The sequence below is a fragment of the Crinia signifera genome, chromosome 6, assembly GCF_055691185.1.
Source record: "Crinia signifera chromosome 6, ASM5569118v1, whole genome shotgun sequence".
Taxonomy (NCBI): domain Eukaryota; kingdom Metazoa; phylum Chordata; class Amphibia; order Anura; family Myobatrachidae; genus Crinia; species Crinia signifera.
Genome location: NC_139222.1, coordinates 171,194,148 through 171,217,331, shown reverse-complemented (window position 1 = coordinate 171,217,331; position 23,184 = coordinate 171,194,148). Strand labels below are relative to the sequence as shown.

The window sequence follows — 23,184 nt, the reverse complement described above, 5'->3', positions numbered from 1 at the left end:
AGCGAGGCACCGTGCCCGACGCATAGCGAGCGCAGCGAGCGATGCGAGGGGATGCAGTGCACTTTAAACTGTGTCCATGTCGACTGTGTTGACATTCAGGTAAAAAAACAGTGAAAAACCCCATGTCGACCTTGTGAATGTCGACATAGACAATGTCGAACTAATGACCTTGTCGAACTAATGACCTGTCGAACTAATGACCTTTCGACCTAGAATCATGTCGACCTTTTCCCATGTCGACCTAGAATCATGTCGACTTTTTAGCATGTCGACCTAATGGATTCGACCTAATGACTTTCTACCATAATGCAATAGACCAAATGATCCCAACCCAGTTGCAGACATCGGTGTGAGGACAGGAAGTGGGTTGGGGAAGCCCAGAGGCTGAATACTCTATATCAAGGTTCACCACTGACGGTCGCCCACAGACGTGCTCTCTTTTTGGAGGACCATTTGCTTTTCTATTTTCTTGATTTTCTTTTATTCAGCCTATGGTGCCACACTGGGACCATGAGTATTAGCAGATCCCCTGTGGCATATGTACTCACAGGAGTGGGTACATATGCTGTGGTGCTGCATCTTATTTAGAGTTAGGATTTTTTATTTTATTAATTTCTCTTAGCTATTTGCAGGTGCAGTGTGAAGTTTCCTGGAGAAAATACTTTACACTGTGAGCAGCGCTACAAGCGCTGACAGGAGTGCTCTCTGTCAGGTTCCTATGAGCTGGTGAGAAAGGGCTGCTTTCTCCCAGCACAGGGCTCTGACCTTCCTGCCCTTTGGGGGGAGACCTGAACCATCTCCCTCTAGAGGGAGATCATGGGTGATCCCCATTACGGTGCTGCCTTTTTGCCGGGTTTACAGGCGCTCTCCATGTTGGAGGACAAGCCTGTTACAGGAGCCCTGCGCAACAGGGCACTCCTAAGTGATCCCTTTTCAAGGGAAGACACTGGGAGGCAGAGGAAACAGCAGATTGGAGCGCCAAACGCATTACCTCCCCACTGAACCAGAGACTTGGCCTCTTCCTCACTGTGGTCTGGCGCCTTTTTCCCCATACCTTGCGGAGCTAAAAGTATTACTGACTGCGGACTTATGTAGTTTCCTCTGGGTAGTGCCTTTCCCAGTCTCCGCTGAGGGTCAGAAACAACAGCAGCTGGTAGATAAGTACACTGGTTACATTATTCTGTATATCGCCTGACATTTGCACTGTGATTATTTGTAATAATGACAGAAAGGTGTAATTCTGCTGTTGTAGAGGAGGGGCTTCTGCTATGTTAATAGACTGCATGTTTGCTGTATCAAATTAACTTGTGAACAAATGGACCAGGGGGATTTGTACCCTACATGTGACTCTGTTCCCAGTGGGGCTCAAGCACAGAGGACAGAGCAGCCTGAACCTGCGTGGGCAGCTGCCCTGGGTAGATCTATGGCTGACTTGGTGCAGGTCCTAAATAGGCATAGGGATGTTCTTAGACTTTTCCCCCCATCACAACCCTCTGTTTGCTCCCCTCTGTCACAAGGAGTCCCTGCTTTACTTCAGGCAATGCAGCACACAGAGCAGGGTGTGCCTAAAATTAGTGCATTTATGGAGCAGTTTATTAAGGTACCTGATGTTAACACTCCTAGATACCCTTTATCTACCCCGCCTCCACTTAGTCTTGATTTTGAGGAGGAAGAGAGGGAGTGTCCTGAGGACAATGCTTGGAGACAGAAGGAGGATATTGAGGCCTCTGCCCCTGGCAAAAAGTTGAAATGTGCTGCAGAATATGTTTGTGAGGCTGGTCAAGAGGGAGTCAAAATGGCATCCAAGGTGTCGGCCATCTCTGTTACTGCTAGGAAAGCCCTTTGGCTTAATGCCTGGGAGGTGGATAGTAAATCCAAGCAGTCACTGACATTTAAAGGAGAGCTACTTTTTTGGCACATCACTGGAGGCTTTAGTAAAACAGGCTACAGGGGGGAAGAGTACCTTCCTTCCTCTTCTGCGGCAAAGCAAGGGGCCTCAAGATTTGGAGCTTTCCAACCTTCCTTTCATTCCTCCTTTCGGGGGGGGGGGGGGGGGGGACGTCTAGCAGAGAGCAACCCAGTAGGGGCAAATTTCCCTCTAGATCCCGCTTTGGTGCCTTCGTAAAGAAGCAGTCTTCCAAGGCGATAAATCCTCGGCATGACGGGGAGAAGGCTCCCTGTTCTGGGATCAGAGTGGGGGGTCGACTCCAAGTTGTTTTATCCCAACACCTTTGCCACGGGAAAACCGCATGAGACAGGCTCTTTTGGGGGCAGTGGCATCTCTCATTCAGAACATCGTAGTGATTCCAGTACTGCCAGGAGAACAGAAGAAGGGATTTTATTCCATTCTGTTCTTGGCTCCCAAACCAGACGGGTCCTTCAGACTTATCCTAAATTTAAAATCCCTGAACAAACATCTGTGGGTAGATCATTTCAGGATGAGTCTCTAAGGTCAGTGTTACTGAGCATGGAGCCAGGGAAATTTTTGGCTTCCGTAGATATTCAGGACGCATAGCTACACGTGCCTATTTGGTGAGAATATCAATCGCTGCTTTGTTTTGCAGATACTGAACTTCAAAAAGTCTCAGTTGGTCCAGACCCCAAAATTGCCATTTTTGGGGGTGTTCTGGACATTCGCTTACATCAGGTTTTTCTACCAGAGGCCAAGGCCAGGGACATAAGGCTCTTGGTCCTGTCGTTCCTCCAATCCATCAGTCTGATGTGTCTAAAACTTTTAGGCAAAATGGTGGCCACATTTGAGACCTTGCAATATGCAAGGTTCCATTCGAGGATATTTCAGTGGAACATTCTCAGCAGTTGGTTGGGGGAATCCGAAAGCCATGAAACAAGAAAGACTCAGGAGACAGGGAATCCTTACGCTGGTGGACGGATTTAGAAACCTTCCAGTTAGGTCGTTCTCTGCTGACCTGGGAGTGGTTTGTGGTCACGACTGATGCGGTTATTCAGACAATATTGAAGGCTCGGAAACCAGTGTCTGCGTCTAATTACCATAGAGTCTGGAAAATTTATATCAGGTAGTGTGAGAAGCAGAAGGGTACACTCCTCTAGGTTTAAGTTGTCTAGACTTCTAGTTTTTCTCCAGGATGGGTTTTCAACAGGGTTGAGTCTGCAATCTTTGAAAGTGCAATTTTCAACGTCATAAATTTTCTTTCAAAAGATGGTGGCTCCCTTGCCGGAGATTCAGACCTTTTCTTCAGGGGGTGATCCGTATTTAACCTCCGTATCAACAGCCGGTGGCGCCATGGAATTTTTCCCTGGTGCTGTCCGTGTTACAGAAGCCACCTTTCGAACCTTTAAAGTCAGCTGAATTAAAGTTTATCTCATGGAAACTTACCTTTCTTCTGGCAATTGCTTCAGCCACAAGAGTTTTGGAATTGGGTGCTTTGTCTTGTAAGCCACCTTTTCTGGTGTTTCATGAGGATAGGGCCGTTCTGCGTACAGTACCTAAGTTTCTCCTTCATACTTCATGGCAGCCATTACATTGGGTTTATCCCCTTCTCTCTCCCAATTAGACAGGTAGTTTTTTCCCCTAGGACCCAGCTCCTCCTCTTCCTCTTGCTATATAACCGAGCACCTCCCCTTAGACCATAGTCTTTTTCCTGTCTCCTCTATCTGTAAACAGGTAGTTAGATTAGTGTAGAGACATGACTAAAAGACCTGGCAGCGAGGGGTGGCGGAGCCTTACCCTATATATGTGGTCCGAAGCCGGCGGCATGGATCTGTGCTCATGGGTTGGCGGAGCCTGTAACCCGGTATCAAGGAGGTATGGGACTCACCTAAAGCCTTTAAGTGCGGGAGCCATGGCGCAAGTATGGTGAGTCCAGAGCACGAGTGAGCGGCATCAGCATGCTCCCCCAGGCTGGCGTCTGTTCCAGGAAGCAGACGCCGGAGGGGGAGTGAAGCGAGCTTCCGGCGCGCGGTCTGCGGTGCATAGGCAGACCGCGTGCGTTCCACTGACAGGAAGCGTACGGCGCTTCCTTGCTTGGCGTCCCGTGTGAGACGCGCGGGCGGACGTGACGCACGGGCGGACGTGACGCATATGCGACGCGTCAGCACGCGGCCTGCGTTCCAGCGCGGGTCACGTGCGTTTCACAGGGCGGAAGAACAGTATATATATAGCGCCTGGCCGGTGTGACAGGCGCTGCTGCTTCTTGTCTGCGTGGTGCTCTGTGGAGACTCTGCTGCAGTATGGAGGGAGCCTCTCCTAATGTGAATACACCGCTGCCCAGGTAAGTCCTCAGTGAGGACTGGTTATGGTACTTTGTTGCTGGTCAGTCAGTTAGTTAGTTGTCTTTTTCTTCTGTTTTAGTGTGCCTGTTGTGGCCAAAAAGAAGACAGCTAAAAAGCGATTGGATAAGATTTGCCCTGAGTGTGACAAGTCGTTTATTGGAGAGGATGTATTATGCAAATGTTGTCTTCAGAAGAAGGAATCTGCTTCAGTGTCTAGCCAGATATCAGAACTTAGGGAATGGATGGAGAAAAATTTTGTCTCTAAAAAAGAGTACTCTGGCAATAAAAGGTCTAGGTCTCAGACCAGTTTGGATGTGGACGATGATGTGGGATCTATAGGGGCCGGTTCTGATGACGGCACAGGTGGTTCCACGGCCGAATCTGGAGAAGTGACTGAAGACGAGCGTTTGTTTGATTTAGGTCTTGTGGAAGTGGTGTTAAAAAACTTATATAAGACCTTGAATTACAAGCAGCCGGTTAAAACGGAGTTGGACACTCTTTTTGAAGATAGGTCAAGGAAAGGCAGATGCTTTCCTGTCCACAAGGTAGTCAAAGACATACTGATAAAAGAGTGGAATAATGTGGACAAACGTGTGGGGTCCTTTAACAGGGTTGAGAAAATGTTTCCCTTAGAAGATGAGGAGTTTCTGAAATGGAGCAATGTGCCCAAAATTGATGCATCTGTATCTGAGGTCACTACCCGCACGACTATTCCGTTAGAGGACGGTGCTTCCCTGAAGGACCCTATGGAAAAGAGGATGGAGAGTGCTCTGAAACGCTTGCATATATCTACCTCTGTGTCCATGAAGGCAGGCGTAGCCATAGCTTCTCTGTCACGAGCATTACGCATATGGTGTGCGGCACTGCAAGATGATATGCAGGATAAAACCTCCCGAGATCATATGAGCAAAAGCCTGGCTCAGATACAAATGGCCATAGATTATGTATGTGAGGCATCGCTGGACATGCTGGACTTTTCGGCCAAATCTTTGACCTCAGGAGTAGTAGCCAGAAGGGCACTCTGGCTGAAGTCATGGTCAGCGGACTCACACTCCAAAAATAAACTGGCCACACTTCCGTATGAGGGGGCTTTTCTCTTTGGAAGTAGGCTTGACCAAATGATTCAGAGGATGTCGGGGGGTAAATCGGTCAGGTTACCCCAGGACAGGAGAGGTAGATTTAATGCCTACTCCAATAGGCAATCATTTAGGCAGGCCAGGTCTTACAGACCAGGTAGGCCTTTTCGTGACAAATACGCATCAGGTACGTCACGAGCGTTTTTTCGCCAGTATATTAAAAAGAGAGGCGAAAGCTCTAGTACAGCCCAGAAGCAGTGACGCCAGGGGCGCTATGGAGCGGATTCCAGTAGCAGGAAGACTGTTGGAATTTGCTCACGTCTGGGAGCACAACGTCTCGGACAAATGGGTCTTAGAGATAGTATCTCAAGGATACCGGTTAGAATTTCTGTTAAAGCCGAGATGGGCAAAGTTTTTAAGTTCCAATCTTCCCCTATCAGAAGCGGAAAAGGAGGTGTTGAAGTCAAGCGTGCAGGATCTGATCGACACAAAAGCAGTCGAAGAAGTTCCGTTAAAAGAAAGAGGACTGGGGTATTACTCCCGGTTGTTTGTTATAAGCAAAGCCTCAGGCGGGTTCAGAACCATCCTCGACTTGAGGGGTCTGAACGATCGGCTAAGAAAAAAGAAGTTTCATATGGAAACGACCAAGTCGATCTTGATGGGAATCAGGAAGGACGATTATCTGGTAGCAATCGACCTAAAGGATGCGTACTTTCATATTCCCATCTTTCCAGCCGACAGAAAGTATCTAAGGTTTGCCATAAAAGAAAGACATTTCCAGTTCACATGCCTGCCATTCGGGCTAACCTCGTCACCCCGGGTCTTCACGAAGGTTCTGGTGGTATTAATAGAAAACCTAAGAAGGCAAAAAGTGATGGTGTGGGCATATCTAGACGACATCTTGATAGCAGCACAGTCCGAGGAAGAAAGTGTACGAGCAAGAGACTACACCATCGAGTTTCTTCAGAGGCACGGTTGGATGATCAACTGGGAAAAAAGTCGTCTCACTCCGTCAAGAAAGATTCAATTCCTAGGCATCATGGTAGACACCGTCTCTTTCCAAATAGCGCTCTCAGAGAAAAGGTGCGAAAAAGTCCAGCAGCTGATTTCTCTTATTCACAGCGAACCCCGCGTGCCCTTAAAAACGGCCATGAGTTTGCTCGGGATGATGGCTTCAGCAGTAGAAGTTACGCCTTGGGCAAGATGGAGAATGAGGCCACTGCAATGGTTTCTCCTGAGGTTCTCACGAGATCATACGCCACTAGATCAAGCAATAAGGATCCCAAACGCAGTAAAGGTCTCCTTGAATTGGTGGAGCTACGACCTGTTAAGAGAAAGAAGATGGTCCCTACAAAGTCCGTCATTCGTAGTGATAACTACAGATGCCAGCGCCTCAGGCTGGGGGGCGCATGGGGTAGGAAGATCGTGCCAAGGAAGGTGGTCAATGCAAGAAAAAAACTGGTCCTCGAACCACAGAGAGTTGAGGGCAGTGTGGCAAGCGATAAAATTCTTCGCGGACGACATAAAGGGGTCACATGTGCGGGTGTTCTCAGACAATGTCACGACAGTCTCTTACATCAACCGTCAAGGAGGCACAAGAAGTCGGGTGTTGTTGGAGGAAGTAGAGAATATAATGTCTTGGGCCGAAGTAAATCTGCTGTCTATTACAGCCTTACACATTCCAGGGGAAGAAAATCAAGCAGCAGACTTCTTGAGTCGCAATACATTAATTCCAGGCGAATGGGAACTAAAGCAGTCAGTCTTCCAGCTCATAGTGGAAAACTTCGGCATGCCAGAGATCGACCTAATGGCAACATCGGTCAACAAAAAGGTTCCCCGGTTCTTCTCACGATACCCAGCACGCGGGTCGTGCGGAGTCGACGCCCTATCTCAGGAGTGGAGCTATTCCCTAGCCTATGTGTTCCCACCATTTTCTCTCATCCACAGAGTGTTATGGAAGATCAGATCAGAGAGATGTCAAGTGCTGATAGTTCTTCCATATTGGGCCAGAAGGGCTTGGTTTCCGATGCTAGAGAGCATGGCGGTAGCCGGACCTCTGTTTCTGCCAGTGTCATCAGACCTTCTGTTTCAGGGGCCAATCAGATGCCAAGATCCGCAGAACTTGTCGTTGACAGCGTGGAAATTGAGAGGCAGCAACTAAGGGAGAAGCACCTATCCCCAGAAGTGATAGAGATACTGCTCCAGGCGAGAAAAAAGGTTTCGTCGGCCATCTATTACAGAGTCTGGAGGATATTTGCTAATTGGTCTAAAGGCAAATTTCAGTTTCCAAATGCATCCATCTCTCATGTGCTACAGTTTCTGTGTGACGGTTTCAACAAAGGGTTAGCAGTTTCTACCCTAAAAGTGCACGTCTCGGCATTAAGTGTGCTATTAGACCAAAGGCTGGCAGATCATACTTTAGTAAAAAGGTTCTGTCAGGCCATCAAGAGGATCCGGCCTAGGGTCCGTTCTTTGGTTCCTCAATGGGATCTTAACTTGGTGCTAAATGGGCTTATGGAGGCTCCATTCGAGCCGTTGGACAGAACAAGCCTTAAGTTTTTGACATGGAAAGTGGCGTTTCTGGTAGCAATCACTTCCGCCAGAAGGGTTAGTGAGCTCCAGGCGCTGTGCATTCAAGAGCAATATCTGAAGATATTCCCGGATAAAGTAGTCCTGAGGACTAAGAATTCTTTTTTGCCAAAAGTGGTGTCATTTTTTCATTTAAATCAGGAAATTATTTTACCTTGTTTTTTTCCCAATCCTTCAAATAAAAAAGAAGAGAATTTGCATTCATTAGATGTGGTCAGAGCCATTAAAATTTATATGGATAGGTCTGCTTCATTCAGGCAAACAGAGAATTTGTTTGTGATTCCGCAAGGTGCGAAGAAGGGATTCATTCCAGCGAAACAGACAATCTCACGATGGCTTAAAGAAGTCATTTCCTTTACCTACAAGAAAGTAGGACGTCCAGTCCCGGAGGGTATCAAGGCACACTCGACACGGGCAATGGCGGTTTCTTGGGCGAGAGAGGCGAACGTATCGGTCAGTGAGATATGTCAAGCTGCTACTTGGAAATCTCTGCATACGTTCTCCAAGCATTATGCCCTGGATGAGGCAGGAGCACGTTTCGGAAGTGAGGTCCTAAGACAAGCGCTAGCTTGAGGTATTGTATATCCCGCCCTACTGCTTTGGTACATCCCAATGTAATGGCTGCCATGAAGTATGAAGGAGAAAGCAAGGATTATACTCACGATAATACCTTTTCTTCGGAATACTTCATGGCAGCCCATATTTTTTTAGCCCTCCCTGTTTCTGTTTTTTCCCTAGGATCGGGTCGGAGACATTCAAAAGACTATGGTCTAAGGGGAGGTGCTCGGTTATATAGCAAGAGGAAGAGGAGGAGCTGGGTCCTAGGGGAAAAAACTACCTGTCTAATTGGGAGAGAGAAGGGGATAAACCCAATGTAATGCCATGAAGTATTCCGAAGAAAAGGTATTATCGTGAGTATAATCCTTGCTTTTTGCCAAAAGTCCTTTCAGACTTCCATTTGAACCAGGAGATTGTGCTCCTGGTGTTTTGTTCTCCTGAGGCGGGAAGAAATAGGGACAGATTGTCAAGGTTGGACGTGTTTCGCGCAGAGACATTATGGGTGGAGGTAAATGTCCAAAAAAGTTGCTGATAGGGGCATGCTATAAACTGCCAGATATAAGTGAGTCTGAAGAAGTGCAACTCCTACTGGAAATAGAAAAAGGTGCATAACGGGGTTACGTTTTTAATTATGGAGGATTTTAATTATTAATAAATTGAGTAATGAGATGAGTGGTACAGTCAGGGGCAATAGGTTTCTGAGCATTATAAATCCTAAGTAGTTGAAGCAACTAGAAGCATCCACAGATTCTGCCGCCAGCTATATATTCCGGCATCCCTGGATTCTACCTCCAGCTGTATATTCTACCCATCTCCTATTTAGACTGTCAGACCTTCACCAGAGATCGCGATCCAGTCTGCTGAGTATTTTTGTGACTCCTGTAAACACCCTCCAGACCATTGCCCATATTTCAGTTATTGATGGGTACTCCAGCAGGGGGCTGTGACCTGCTTTCCAGATGCAGCTAAGGCCAAAACCTCCTTTGTGAAAACTGCTGTGGAGTTAGACTCTGTGCTCCTGCTCAAGAGTTTTGCCAACTCTTACGATAATCAATATATGCATCGGTGCTACATTCGTCCAGCTAAGTTCTCTGTTTCATCATCACCCGCATCACCAGCTCCATCCACTGAAGAATTTCCACAAACACTCCTAGTATGACAAGTCCATCATCTGTGGATCTTAAGCAAGTTGGAGTATAGAAGAATGAGGAAGCTTTGTGTATATATAGAGCATGTAAGGCTGGGCTGGCAGTTATCCAATCTTAAAAATGAGGGGTAGATTTATTAAGCTTGGTGAATTGATAAAGTGTCTGATCTTTGTCACCTGCCAATCAGCTTCTTCCTGTCTATTTACCTGCTTCTATTTTTCAAACCAAGCCTGTAACTTCACAGTTACGAGCTGATTGGCCGGTGATAAAGTACCAGTCACATTATCACTTCACTGAGCTTACTAAATCTGCCCCTGACATGCAACCAGTGAAAGTGGAGAAAGGGTGGTATGGGGCTGGTTGGTTAACAGCCTGGCTGCTGCATTTTGTACTTAGTACTGCAATTATTTTCGGGTGCCGGACGGGGTCCCGACGTCAAAACACTTCATTCAACCAACGTTGGGATCCCAACTGTCAAAACGCTGACAGCCAGGTTCCCGACGGCCACCTGCTACTTTCCCTCGTGGGGGTCCACGACCCCCATAGAGGGAGAATAGAATAGGTAACGAGCCACCATGCCCGCAGCGTGGCGAGCGCAGCGAGTCCGCAAGGGGCTTAGTTGCACTCACCATGCTGTCTGGGTCCGGCCAGTCGGGATAATGACTGTCGGGATCCCAACTGTCGGACCCCTATACCACACCCATTATTTTCATGGACAACCCAGAAACAGTGCGCTGTACTTAACTCTGGGAGTCCATTTTGGGATACTGGGTGGCCACCAATTACACTCTATTTTCATTTTGCAATGATCTTAAACAGAAAAGTTTTCTGGGAGTGGCGAGGCAATGTACTGTGGCCCATTTTACTTTGCCATACCAGACACCAGGTGGCAGGCAGCCTGAAGGTCGCACTGTTGGTCACAATGAAACATTGCCGATGGTTGCAATATTATTCTAGAACTGCAATGTGATCAGTTTTTTAGAACTTAAAAAATGCAGGTGGTATGCACCACCTCCTGCTTATGCATTGCTATGGATCGAGCAGCTAATCACATTCTATCCATGTTGAATCAGATCCATAATGACAGGGATATCTATTTTGCTGTTGGTGAAAAGTAGCCAAACACCACCAGTTTCAGCCAATAGATCAACAGTCAAAATGTCGACATGGCCAAAAAGTTGACATGTGTAAAAGGTCAACATGACAGTCATCCGCACAACCTACCTATTTTTCTAATGCAGTTTAATAAAAAAAAATGTATACTTTACCATCTACATGGACTAGGATTGGGAACAAGATCTGCAGAAGAAGTGTGATGTACCTGCCCATGGAATACTGAGCAAAAGTGAACGCAGTACACAAATTGGGGTTTCATGTGCTGAAATCTACAAATTGATACAAAAAAACCTAAAATCTTATGTCAAAAATTATTCAGTGACGATTGTTTGTCTTGACTTTTCCCACATCACCCTTGTCAATCATTTAGGGTCAACCTAGGAAATGTACACCTATTAATTGACAACCTATTTTTCTACACTCACGTGCCAATATCATGCAATCCGACATGACCTATCTCAGGAGGGGCAAAATGATCTGTTTCTGGACTTCCCTCGTAATTTATGATTGTCATCACATGTGTTGATACACCTGTATAATCAATTAACTATTTGGTACTTGTTTCCTAGCACGGCCACAATCGCGGGCATCGGGTGTAATTTTTAGTGGTCTGCGACGCGACCGACGCGATGCCCCCGATTTTCCCATTGAAATGCATTGAAAAAAGTCAAAATCGCGTCGTATGCGGCTAAAAAAAGGCTTAAATGGTCCAGACGCGATGCCCCCGATTTCCCATAGGAAACAATGTTAAATGCCTCAATTTACCCGTGATGCCCCCGATTTCCCATAGGAAACAATGTTAAATGCCTCAATTTACCCGCGATGCCCCCGATTTCCCATAGGAAACAATGTTAAATGCCTCAATTTCACCAAATCATCATAGGGAACAATGGTAAATGGGCCAGAAACCCCCAAAAACACCCCTGAACAGTGAAATGTCCCCCCAAAAGTAGTTTAAGCCATCCCACGATCAACGCGAACCCGAAGCGTGGCGAGCGCAGCGGTACGCGTCCTCCTACCTTTTCATACCCCCACTATCCACGTCGGCGTGGAGTTGAGAATAGAATAGTGTGGCGAGCGCAGCGAGCCCGAAGCGTGGCGAGCGCACGCGGATACCTTCACAGGTAAACGCGTCCCTTCGCGGGCTTCACAGGTATCCGCGTCCCCTCGCGGGGCTCGCCACGCTTCGGGCTCGGTGGCTCGCTGCGCTCGCCACACTATTCTATTCTCAACTCCACGCCGACGTGGATAGTGGGGGTATGAAAAGGTCAGAGGACGCGTACCGCCGCCCCTCACGGGCTCGCTGCGCTCGCCACGCTTCGGGTTCGGGTTGATCGTGGGGTGGCGTAAACTACTTGCCCCCGATTTTTACTCACGATACCCACGATCATGATCGTTGTGGCCGTGCTAGGAAACAAGTACCAACTATTTTAACATAGTTGATGGCAGTCATAAATTAAGAGCAGGTCCACTAACAGAGCATTTTGTATTTGTGAAATGGGTCATGTCGGGATATATTCCTAAGGGCCTCATGTTTGTAAGCATCGCTCATTTGGATGTGGTAAGGGGAGTGGTTGTAAAAATTCAGATGTTTCATGACCATTTTCAGGGAGTGTAACTTCATATGGATTATTGATCGTATGTAGATTGGAAGTTGAAGACCTCAGGTATAATGAGTAATAGTTATATCCCCATGGGCTTCTGCAATGTCGAATGCATACTTCCGCCTGAGATGCATGTCTCCTCTATGTGAAACGTAATTCCATTATGTGGAATGCAGACACCATGTGGCACACACAGGAATGTCTGCATCAGCCCTGTGAGGTGTGAACTTCCCCCATGTGGAACACAGGCGTAACTTCTAGCAAAACGTGATGACGCACAAGCCTATTTACAAACTAGAGGCTGATGGATGAGCTTTAACCATCAAACCCAGGACAAATTTGATTGGCTATCGCTTCCTGTCCATCACCTGCCTGGACCTGGAAGTTTCCATGCGATTTATTTACATATGTGTTTTATTATAATACTGGTGGGATGTAAATTGCAATAGATAGTGGAGAATATTGTTTAAATGACTTTCAGTGAAGTTTAGAAACTCATCCAATACTGAGAAAGTATCCCTTTAGTTATAAATATCTTCTGAGTGTATATACGCACCATTACCTTGAGTAGTAGTCAAAACACGTTGATGTGGTGCAATAGGACCTACCCGATACCTCTTATTACACATTACTGGGTACATTGGTGACTATTTGGCTATACTTGAAAATTGTGTGTTTTTTGATTACTGTTATTTTGTTATCTGGTGTGTGATTACTTCATTTTTAATTCATAATAAATTTTCAAAAATCTTCCAAATTTTTTATTCACGTTGTCATTATGGGGTATTGTGTGTAGAATTTTGAGGGGAAAATGAATTTATTCCAATCTGGAATAATGATGTACTGTAACATAACAAAATGTGGAAAAAGTGAAGTGCTGTAAATACTTTCCAGATGCACTGTATGTAAGCAGCATGTTGTTAACTAATATACATGTGGGGATTGTGTGTGATCTCTAGACCGGACACCAGATGGTAGGATACCCAAAGAAACATTGATAAGCATTTTCAATCTTTGTTGTGCAAGCATCAAAGTGAGCAGTCTTATACAGCCCATACACATGTGAGATATTCAATTTCGACCGCATCTGGCCGATAAATCTAATGATTGTATGCATTTTTAAGGGGACATTTGACGCGATGCACGGGCACACCGGTCGAATGTCGGGTCTCAAGATCTTATGTGCTGCACATAATATCTATCGAATCACAGGAGCGATCGCATGTGGTTTTTAACCACATGCGATGCTCGAATGCAATCCGCAGGTGTGGGGCGGAGGGAACGCTTTTTCATTGGCGCGGGGAGGGGGACGGAGGGACCGCTGGCGGCGTGGGAGACGGTGGGCAGAGGGAGGCTTTTTGTTGCACAAGAAGTAGCGCTAGCGGGTGGCGGGGGTCTGTCAGCGGTGGCGGCAGAAGTGTTTACAACACTGGGCAGCCCTCTGATTGGCTGAGCTATCTCTCTGCCGCCACTGCTGACTGACCCCCGCCACCTATTAGCGCTTCTTGCGCTACATCACGCCCTCTTCCAGCACCCGATGTGCCATTTCAAGGTGGCATGCGACATCAGGTGCTGCAAAGGGGGCACTATAGCACACAAGATGCGATCCGATCGCACATATGTATGGGTTGCATTAATTTTTTTGTATGGATCACAAGGTGATTGTTCCTTTAAGACCATACATGTCTCTGCCGGTTCAAAAAGAATGATAGTCTTTAGGCCTTCTGGGCATTTTCTCTTATAAATATTAAATGTATTGACTTACTACACTATATTGAATTTGTATGTGTGTGCTTATTTTATATACATGGGAGTGTCTATTGAAGATTGGTTTTTCAAAGCATCGAATACAGATCAGAAAACAGGTGATTTTTTTTTTTTTTCAGTGCCACTAATTGGAGACTGGGTTACCCTTTCACACTGCACAGCAACCCGTTTGCAGTGTGGGCTCTTCTGGATCTACCCGGGTTATTTTTGCAATGTGAAAGGGGTATGAGTAAGCGGGCAAGTGGCCACTCTCTGGGGTCAGATGGCAACAGCAATTCTGAATAAGACACTTTCAACATGAGCCAGTATCTCTCTTCTACTGCCGATGTGTTTTTTGTGTCTCAGACAAAATGGGTAGATGGTAGATAAATTGGTATTCTGTTCAGTGGCATCACTATGGGGGTACAGGCCACACCTGAGTGTCACCTCACCTCCTCAGTGACAAGAGCCGAGTGTTGTAATTTAGCATTACATGCAACACTCAGCTCCTGTCACAGTGTAGGAGCTGGCACGGCAGACTGACTACTTCCTGTGTGCAGCCCAGCATCTCCAACCTCCCAAAGTAATTAAAACATGGGATTAAACTATGAGGACACGCCCTTACTTGGAGGTCCAAAGCAATTTTTTTTTTTTTGCTGCCACTGTGACTTTGAAAGTAGGTACGCCACTAATGCTGTTACATACTATGGCATTCTAAATAAGGGCTTATATACTAATGCGTTTCATGAACAACACCTTGAAACCCAGAGAATCTGCCAGCCCCGACCGAAAACATCTTCAGTAGACGCCGAGCAAAGATCGGTTAACGTTGAGTTCTGTGACCCACCGTGCCGAACAATATTTTTCTACAAGACATTTACTTATGCATGCAGAAACCTTTTAAACCATAATAATTTATACAGGGCCAGCGCTACCCACTCAGCAGAGGATCCAGTGCAGGGAGGCGCCGAGCAGTGGAGGCGCTCTCCATGCTCTACATCCCCTGCTGTCCTATTTGGCTGCCAGGTGCCACTGCGCCTGTCACACTGCATGACAGGCAGTGGCGCTAGCAGCACAGAGCTCCCTCCCAGCTCCTGAACACCTAATCAGTGGCAGGGACTGAAAAGAGGCAGGGCTACACGATCAGAGGGGACAGGGCTACACGGGACAGATGGGGCAGGGCTACAGGGGAGCAAGACTGGTGAAAAAAGGAAGTAGGAGAGGATGAGCTGCCAGCCTAAAGTGCCCTGGACGAGGTTAGTAAAATGTGAGCCCACTACTGTCGGCAACGGTTGTGGGTATGTATATATGTATGTATATATATATAAATATAAAATGCAGTGCTACTACTGTCGGCAACTGGTGTGGGTATATGTATAGGCAGCACCACTGCTGTTGGCAACTGGTGTGGGCTTATGTATAGCCAGTGCTACTACTTTAGGCAACTGGTCTGGGCATATGTATAGGCAGCAATACTACTGTTGGCAACTGGTGTGGGCATACATATGGGCAGCGCTACTGCTGTCAACAACTGGTGTGGGCATATGTATAGGCAGCGATACTGCTGTCGGCAACTGATGTGGATATATGTATGGACAGCGCTTACTGCTGTCAGCAACTGGTTTGTGCATACAGATGGAGCCGGCCTCCCTCTTGCTGGTGAATCGCCAGTTTGTCTCCGCTGGCAATCCGCCAGCGGCGAGGCGCTCCATCTGACTGAGACGTGCGTGCGTCTCACACGCATGCGCGTCTCAGTTTCCGGGCGACGAGAACCCTGTCCGTCTCCGCTTCAGAGAGATGGACAGGGTTGGGGGAGGCGGTGGAGACCCCGGGTGAACGCCAGCAAGCCGACGGGGACCCTGGGGAAGCGCCGTCGGAAGGGGACGCGCGCATCTCGTGCGCAGATCAGATGGCGGCTGGCGATTCTTCCGCCATCCCCTGCAAAGACCAGGCTGGCTCCATCTGTATGTATAGGCTACTACTGTCAGCAACTGGTGTGGACATTATGTATAGGCAGCCCTGCTACTGTCGGCAACTGGTATGGGCGTTACATATGGGCAGCACTACTACTGTCAGTAATTTATGTGGGCATTACATATAAGCAGCATTAACTACTGTAGGCAACTGGTGTGGGCGTTACTTATAAGCAGTGCTACTACTGTGGGCAACTGGTGTGGGCATTATGTAAAGTATTGGTTGCGCTATGACTGTCAGTAACTGTGGGTATTATATATATATATATATATATATATATATATATATGCGTAGAAGGAGCGGCACTGCGCAGACTGGAGTTTAGAATAAAAATCCTTTATTTAGCCCAACGGCGTTTCGGGGTATATCCCCCCGTCTTCAGGGACTTATAGCACAAACACTAATACAAACATATGCATATATATACGCTTGGACATAATTACAAAGTTAAAACATCTGGTGACTCACCTGCTCAGCGTCGCCGCCCGCTCCGGGTGCTTCCTCCTTCCTTCACCCGACGTGCATCATCCACGTAGGACGGCGGCGCCGAGCAGTGACATCACTGCACAGTAACAGCTTGGTTGCTAGGCTACGCGATCTCCATCTGAGAATAATAACAAAGCGCAGCCATTATAACGTTACCAAGGCTTAATCATATTAAAAAACAAATAAATGACAACATGAAACATAAAATTAAAAATGCTAAGCAGTCTGGGTGTTATAGGTGTAACTGCCTGTATTTACAGGCAGATGCATCCAGATTTTTTGAAAGCGAGGTACAATGTTATTAACATACAATTAACTGGCAATATAATATCATGTGCCAGTCCGGGCTCAATAAATCTGGCCATTCAGCCCTGTTGTGGCCCTCTATTTTTATCATATGGCTAGAAGCAATACATTAGTGATCGGTCATTTAATACGTTTTAGATGAAACACTGAAGTCCTAATGTCTCATTAAGCCCCCTGGGTGCTATCGTGTCCAGGGAATAAATCCATTTACTTTCCCGCTGCAGCAGGGTTTTTTCTCTATTGCCTCCCCTTAATGTCGGGGGGACATGATCTATTATGATCGCCCTGATGCTAGGGATAGGGTGTTTTTTAATGGCAAAATGCCTGGCTACAGGCTGATCACTAGTACCACTACTTAACGCCTGTTTGATGGCACTCCGATGTTGGGCCATGCGTTCTCGGAATTGTCTCTGCGTCTTGCCCACATATGACAATCCGCAGGGACAAGTCAACACATATATAATATATGTAGTGGTACAGGTGACAGCCTGATTGATAGTGATACGTTTGCCAGTGTGGGGGTGACCAAATGTTTTACCCGGAATTAGTGTATTACAAGTGGTACACCCCAAACATCTATAACAACCCGTTTTGCGGGTCAAAAAATGAGTGTGCTGCCTTCTCATGAGTGGTGTAATATCCAGTTTGACTACCCTATCCCTAATGTTGGCGCCCCTAGTGTAGCTAGGCAAGAGACGGTTATTTTTAAGGGTGGGTAGTTCTTGATGGCCTATGATTAATTCGGATCAAGAACTACCCACCCTTAAAAATAACCGTCTCTTGCCTAGCTAGCACACTCATTTTTTGACCCGCAAAACGGGTTGTTATAGATGTTTGGGGTGTACCACTTGTAATACACTAATTCCGGGTAAAACATTTGGTCACCCCCACACTGGCAAACGTATCACTATCAATCAGGCTGTCACCTGTACCACTACATATATTATATATGTGTTGACTTGTCCCTGCGGATTGTCATATGTGGGCAAGACGCAGAGACAATTCCGAGAACGCATGGCCCAACATCGGAGTGCCATCAAACAGGCGTTAAGTAATGGTACTAGTGATCAGCCTGTAGCCAGGCATTTTGCCATTAAAAAACACCCTATCCCTAGCATCAGGGCGATCATAATAGATCATGTCCCCCCGACATTAAGGGGAGGCAATAGAGAAAAAACCCTGCTGCAGCGGGAAAGTAAATGGATTTATTCCCTGGACACGATAGCACCCAGGGGGCTTAATGAGACATTAGGACTTCAGTGTTTCATCTAAAACGTATTAAATGACCGATCACTAATGTATTGCTTCTAGCCATATGATAAAAATAGAGGGCCACAACAGGGCTGAATGGCCAGATTTATTGAGCCCGGACTGGCACATGATAATTGTATGTTAATAACATTGTACCTCGCTTTCAAAAAATCTGGATGCATCTGCCTGTAAATACAGGCAGTTACACCTATAACACCCAGACTGCTTAGCATTTTTAATTTTATGTTTCATGTTGTCATTTATTTGTTTTTTAATATGATTAAGCCTTGGTAACGTTATAATGGCTGCGCTTTGTTATTATTCTCAGATGGAGATCGCGTAGCCTAGCAACCAAGCTGTTACTGTGCAGTGATGTCACTGCTCGGCGCCGCCGTCCTACGTGGATGATGCACGTCGGGTGAAGGAAGGAGAAAGCACCCGGAGCGGGCGGCGACGCTGAGCAGGTGAGTCACCAGATGTTTTAACTTTGTAATTATGTCCAAGCGTATATATATGCATATGTTTGTATTAGTGTTTGTGCTATAAGTCCCTGAAGACGGGGGGATATACCCCGAAACGCCGTTGGGCTAAATAAAGGATTTTTATTCTAAACTCCAGTCTGCGCAGTGCCGCTCCTTCTACGCATATTCATTGGACCCACAAGAGGTAACCAGAGAAGGCACGGGCAGCAAGGTAATCCGAGAGGAAAACCAGAGTGCCGGGCATTTCCTAGATATATATATATATATATATATATATATATATATATATATATATATATATATATATATATATATACAGTATATATATATATATATATATATATAAAAGCAGTGTTACTGTTGTCGGCAACTAGTGTGGGCATTAAATATAAGCAGCACTACTACAGTAGTTAACTGTGGGCCTTATCTATATATAAGCAGTGCTACTACTTTCGGAAACTTTTGCCATTATGTATAGGCAGCACTACCACTGTGGGCATATGCAGGAGTACTCGGGGCGTTACGGTTATTGGTACTTTTATATGGCCCTTCCCCATGAAGCAACTCACCTTTATTTTGCCAAGCGCCTTCGACGCGTACTCTCACGATTTTGACTGGTGCTGTGTAAGGTGAATAAGATTGTGCTACTGTTTGGTGTAATTTGGAATGGGAGTACTATTGTGTGGCCATGTCCCATCATTGTGAGATCACACGTCTTTCTTTTGGTGTACGCTGTGCCATTGTAAAGTATGGGAGGGCGCCAATTTATAGTTTGTAGGAGGGTGCTGAACACCCTAGCACCAGCCCTGAATTTATATCTCTAGTGTGAAATATACTGGTGCTATTAGAAATAACTGCAGTATTTCTCGGTACTTGTGGAGTATCACGGCTCCCATCGTATGCCATCGTATGCCATATGTAGTGGCATACGATGCGATACGATTTTTACCGAATTTTGAGCATTTTTGCTCAAAAATCGTATGTGATCGCATCGGATGCCATACGATGGCATGCGATGCGATGGCACCCGATTACGATTTTTGAGCATATTTGCTCAAAAAACGTATGCGATCGCATCGGATGCCATGCGATGCGATGCGATGGCACCCGATTTTGCATTGAAATGCATCAGAATGCATTGAAATGTGTATTAAACTAGTGAAATGCCCTCAAATGCCATTTTTCATAGTGCACCACCCCCACTATCAACGTCAACCCGAAGCGTGGCGAGCGCAGCGAGCCCGCGAGGGGCGGCGGTATGCGTCCTACGACCTTTTCATACCCCCACTATCCACGTCGGCGTGGAGTTGAGAATAGAATAGTGAGCCCGAAGCATGGCGAGGGGACGCGGATACCTGTGAAGCCCGCGAGGGGACGCAAATAGCTGTGAAGGTATCCGCGTCCCCTCGCGGGGCTCGCTGTGCTCGCCACACTTTCTATTCTCAACTCCACGCCGACGTGGATAGTGGGGGTATGAAAAGGTCGTAGGACGCGTACCGCCGCCCCTCGCGGGCTCGCTGCGCTCGCCACGCTTCGGGTGGCGCACTATATGTGTGGCTGTGAGATGTCCTCGGCCAGCAGCACTCAGACCTCGCACATCAGTACAATATGTGTGGCTGTGAGATGTCCGTGGCCAGCAGCGCTCAGAGCTTGCAAATCAGTACAATATGTGTGGCTGTGAGATGTCCTCGGCCAGCAGCGCTCAGAGCTCGCTCATCAGTACAATATGTGTAGCTGTGAGATGTCCTAGGCCAGTAGCACTCAGAGCTCGCACATCAGTACAATATGTGTGGCTGCGAGATGCCCTCGGCCAGCAGCATTTAGAGCTTGCACATCAGTTGGTGCACTATGAAAAATGGCATTTGGGGGCATTTCACAAGTTTAATACACATTTCAATGCATTCTGATGCATTTCAGTGCAAAATCGGGTGCGATCGCATGCGATTTGATCGCATGCGATGCGATTTTAAGCATACGATCTGCATACGATGCAGGTCGTGGGAGCCGTGATACTCCACAAGTACCTATTTCTCTACAATGCGTCTATTGACGCCTGCAGAAAAACTTTTATTTCTTATCAATTCTCTGTTGTTCAAATATTATTTGAGAGATTTGTTTAATAAAACATTTTTGGAATAAACTTGTGCTCTTTGAACAAAACTTTGCAATGTTTCTGTCACCACATGCCTGAACCCAGGGTTCACTTACCGGATCTGGCTGCATTGGCCTTTCACAGCTGCATGTGGCTGCCTGGTCAGTGTCTGTCATGGTGACATGGCTGGTGCTTCTCTGCTACTGACTTTTGTCCTCCCACTGTACTATGAACAGGATCCCAAAGGGCAATGCATGCCAATCCTGTTTTAAAGGGGACTGCATCAAACATGACATCATGTTCAACACAAAATTGTAATTTATTTTCTATTAAAGGGAATCTTTGAGCACTGACTAATGCCAGAGTATAAGCTCACTAACCCTACTCTAGCCACTGTAGGCTATGTGGTTCCTTGTGCATATCTGTACTGATTTACTAATTTATTGTTCTTGACCTCAGCTAATCAACTGACCTGATCCTGTTTAATTTCTCATACCATGTTTGACATATTGATCTGTCTACTATGATTCTGTATGTTTCATGGTGACTAGATCTGTCCCCTATACCAGTGTCTGCTAGCCCCCACACTTGGAATCCCAGAGGGCCGCTATTTCGAAAACTGGCAAGCAAACTTTTCAATGATCTTGCATGAGTTTTCTGTAGGTAGTTTTAATAGTCTCTGGGGTGTCCTATTCCCTTTAAATATATGTGTGGCCGGAGAGCCCGGCACACGTGGTGAATGGCTGCCACGGCACTGAAGGTTAACCCTCCCTGCCGCGGCACCATCTGGACAAAGGGCGCTTGGAGCCAAATTCAAATGTGGACTGTTGTCGGTTGTTTCATTGAACTGTGTGCAGGCTTTCGGCAGGCTGGGAGCATGAGATAGCCAGCTCCCAGCACAGGAGAAGGAGCCCCTGCAGCCAGGATGGCTTTCCTGAGATTCAGGGCTAAGGGAGTCCAGTGCTGAGCACTGGGCACAATGTATAACAAACACTGCACATTGTCACACATGAAAATGAACCACTGACATGTAATGTATTGTAAATTGTATGCGCAGCTCTGAGCTGGGACTACAGGTCCCATGCTGCAGTACTGCAGGGGGATGAAGCCTGGGCAGGGGCACAGGCTTGGTACAATATATAAAATGGAAATAATGTATTTGAAATGTATTTTGAAGGTAAAATGCACTTACTGTACTGCTGTGTCCCAGGGGAGCCCAGGGTCCTGTGTGGTCTGCTGGGTTTCCCCCAGACTTTATCACAAAAACAGAATGCTTTCCCAGATGGCCTCCAAGCTGGGAGCTGCAGGGAAAGGTAGCAAGGGACATCAGCTTTCCAACAAGCTGAGTGGTTCCTTGGAGCTCCATGTGGCTCTCCGTCGGCGGCAGAAGACCCGGGCAGGGGATCAGGGCTGCCCATCTCTGGAGCTCACGTCTGAGCCAGAGATGTTCAGCTAGTCCCCTGGCAGAATCCTGGAAGTAGGTTTTGGAGGGAAACCTTCCCCCTAGCCATACAGACCCACACCTGGCCCCTCAGGTGGGCTGTAGCTCAGAGGAGTAACCACTCCCCTCTGTCCATAGGGACAATGCTGCATGTGCCTAGCACATGCACGTCTCATGCACTTAAGTTGATTGGTTGAAGACCACAGGGTGGGCTTACCCCCTGTGGTGTGCTCTGTAGATTTTGGATAAAAAGGCACCAGTTTTGCCTGGGATTCGTACAATCTACCTGATCTGCATGCTGTAACATCTGTATGCTGTACCTCGTAGAGAGATCTAGGAGAGGGCTCTTTTAAGAGCTTCTACTTTGAGTAAATAAACCATCTATTGCCCAAGACGACTGCTTTCATCTTGCGACCAACAGAATTACTGCAATAATTCCGTTCTCCGGCTGTTCTGGGTATAGCATGCAGCGTCTCCGAGTTCTGCTCTGCCTGCTACTGAAGCAGAGATCTGGTCCGGGACCAGTGGGGAACCAATCGACGCCAGTTCGGGGGGTGTCAGCCGTGTGTCGACACACACATTCCAGCAGGTAGTACTCAGGTGCCAGTGTTTGGGCCTGAGTCGGTATCCGTGGTTCCAGATGCTACGTGGGAGGAGTCTGGTGGTGGCAGCGATAACCCCGCCCACTGCAGAGTGGGCACAGTCAGTAACAGGCGGTTGCTGACGGTAACAGGGAATACCCTATTGGCCAGGTCCCGTGAGACCAGGAACCGCTATCTGTGGACCCGAAGGGCGTAGCCAGAGCGTAAGGGCAGGTGTCCGGTCACAATATGTATCTGCAGTCTTGGCTAACACTACTTAGAGAAGAAGTCCCAGCGGCTGCTGAGTACCAGTGAATGATTGTAGTTCTGGAAAATGGGACTTTTATAGGTGAAACACCCAACAAGTGGGTTCTGTAAGCTCTTGGCCGCATAACATTCAGTGGAATAAAAGATGAAGATAATATCTACCTGGCCTGCCTTAAAACCATTCCCTGAAAGTTTGAAAGGTTAATGTCAAAGAAA

The 23,184-nt window shown here is 46.9% G+C and overlaps 1 protein-coding gene across 1 annotated transcript in view; it reads right to left on the bottom strand.

Annotated features, from left to right (window-relative positions):
* The window catches only part of WIPI1 (WD repeat domain, phosphoinositide interacting 1), a 53,159-nt gene extending 32,343 nt beyond the window's left edge, over positions 1-20,816 (bottom strand). The window contains exon 1 of the mRNA XM_083148113.1: positions 20,796-20,816. The gene's annotated coding sequence lies outside the window, so the exon portion shown is untranslated. The remainder of the gene's footprint in view (positions 1-20,795) is intronic.
* Between the last annotated feature and the right edge of the window lie 2,368 nt (positions 20,817-23,184).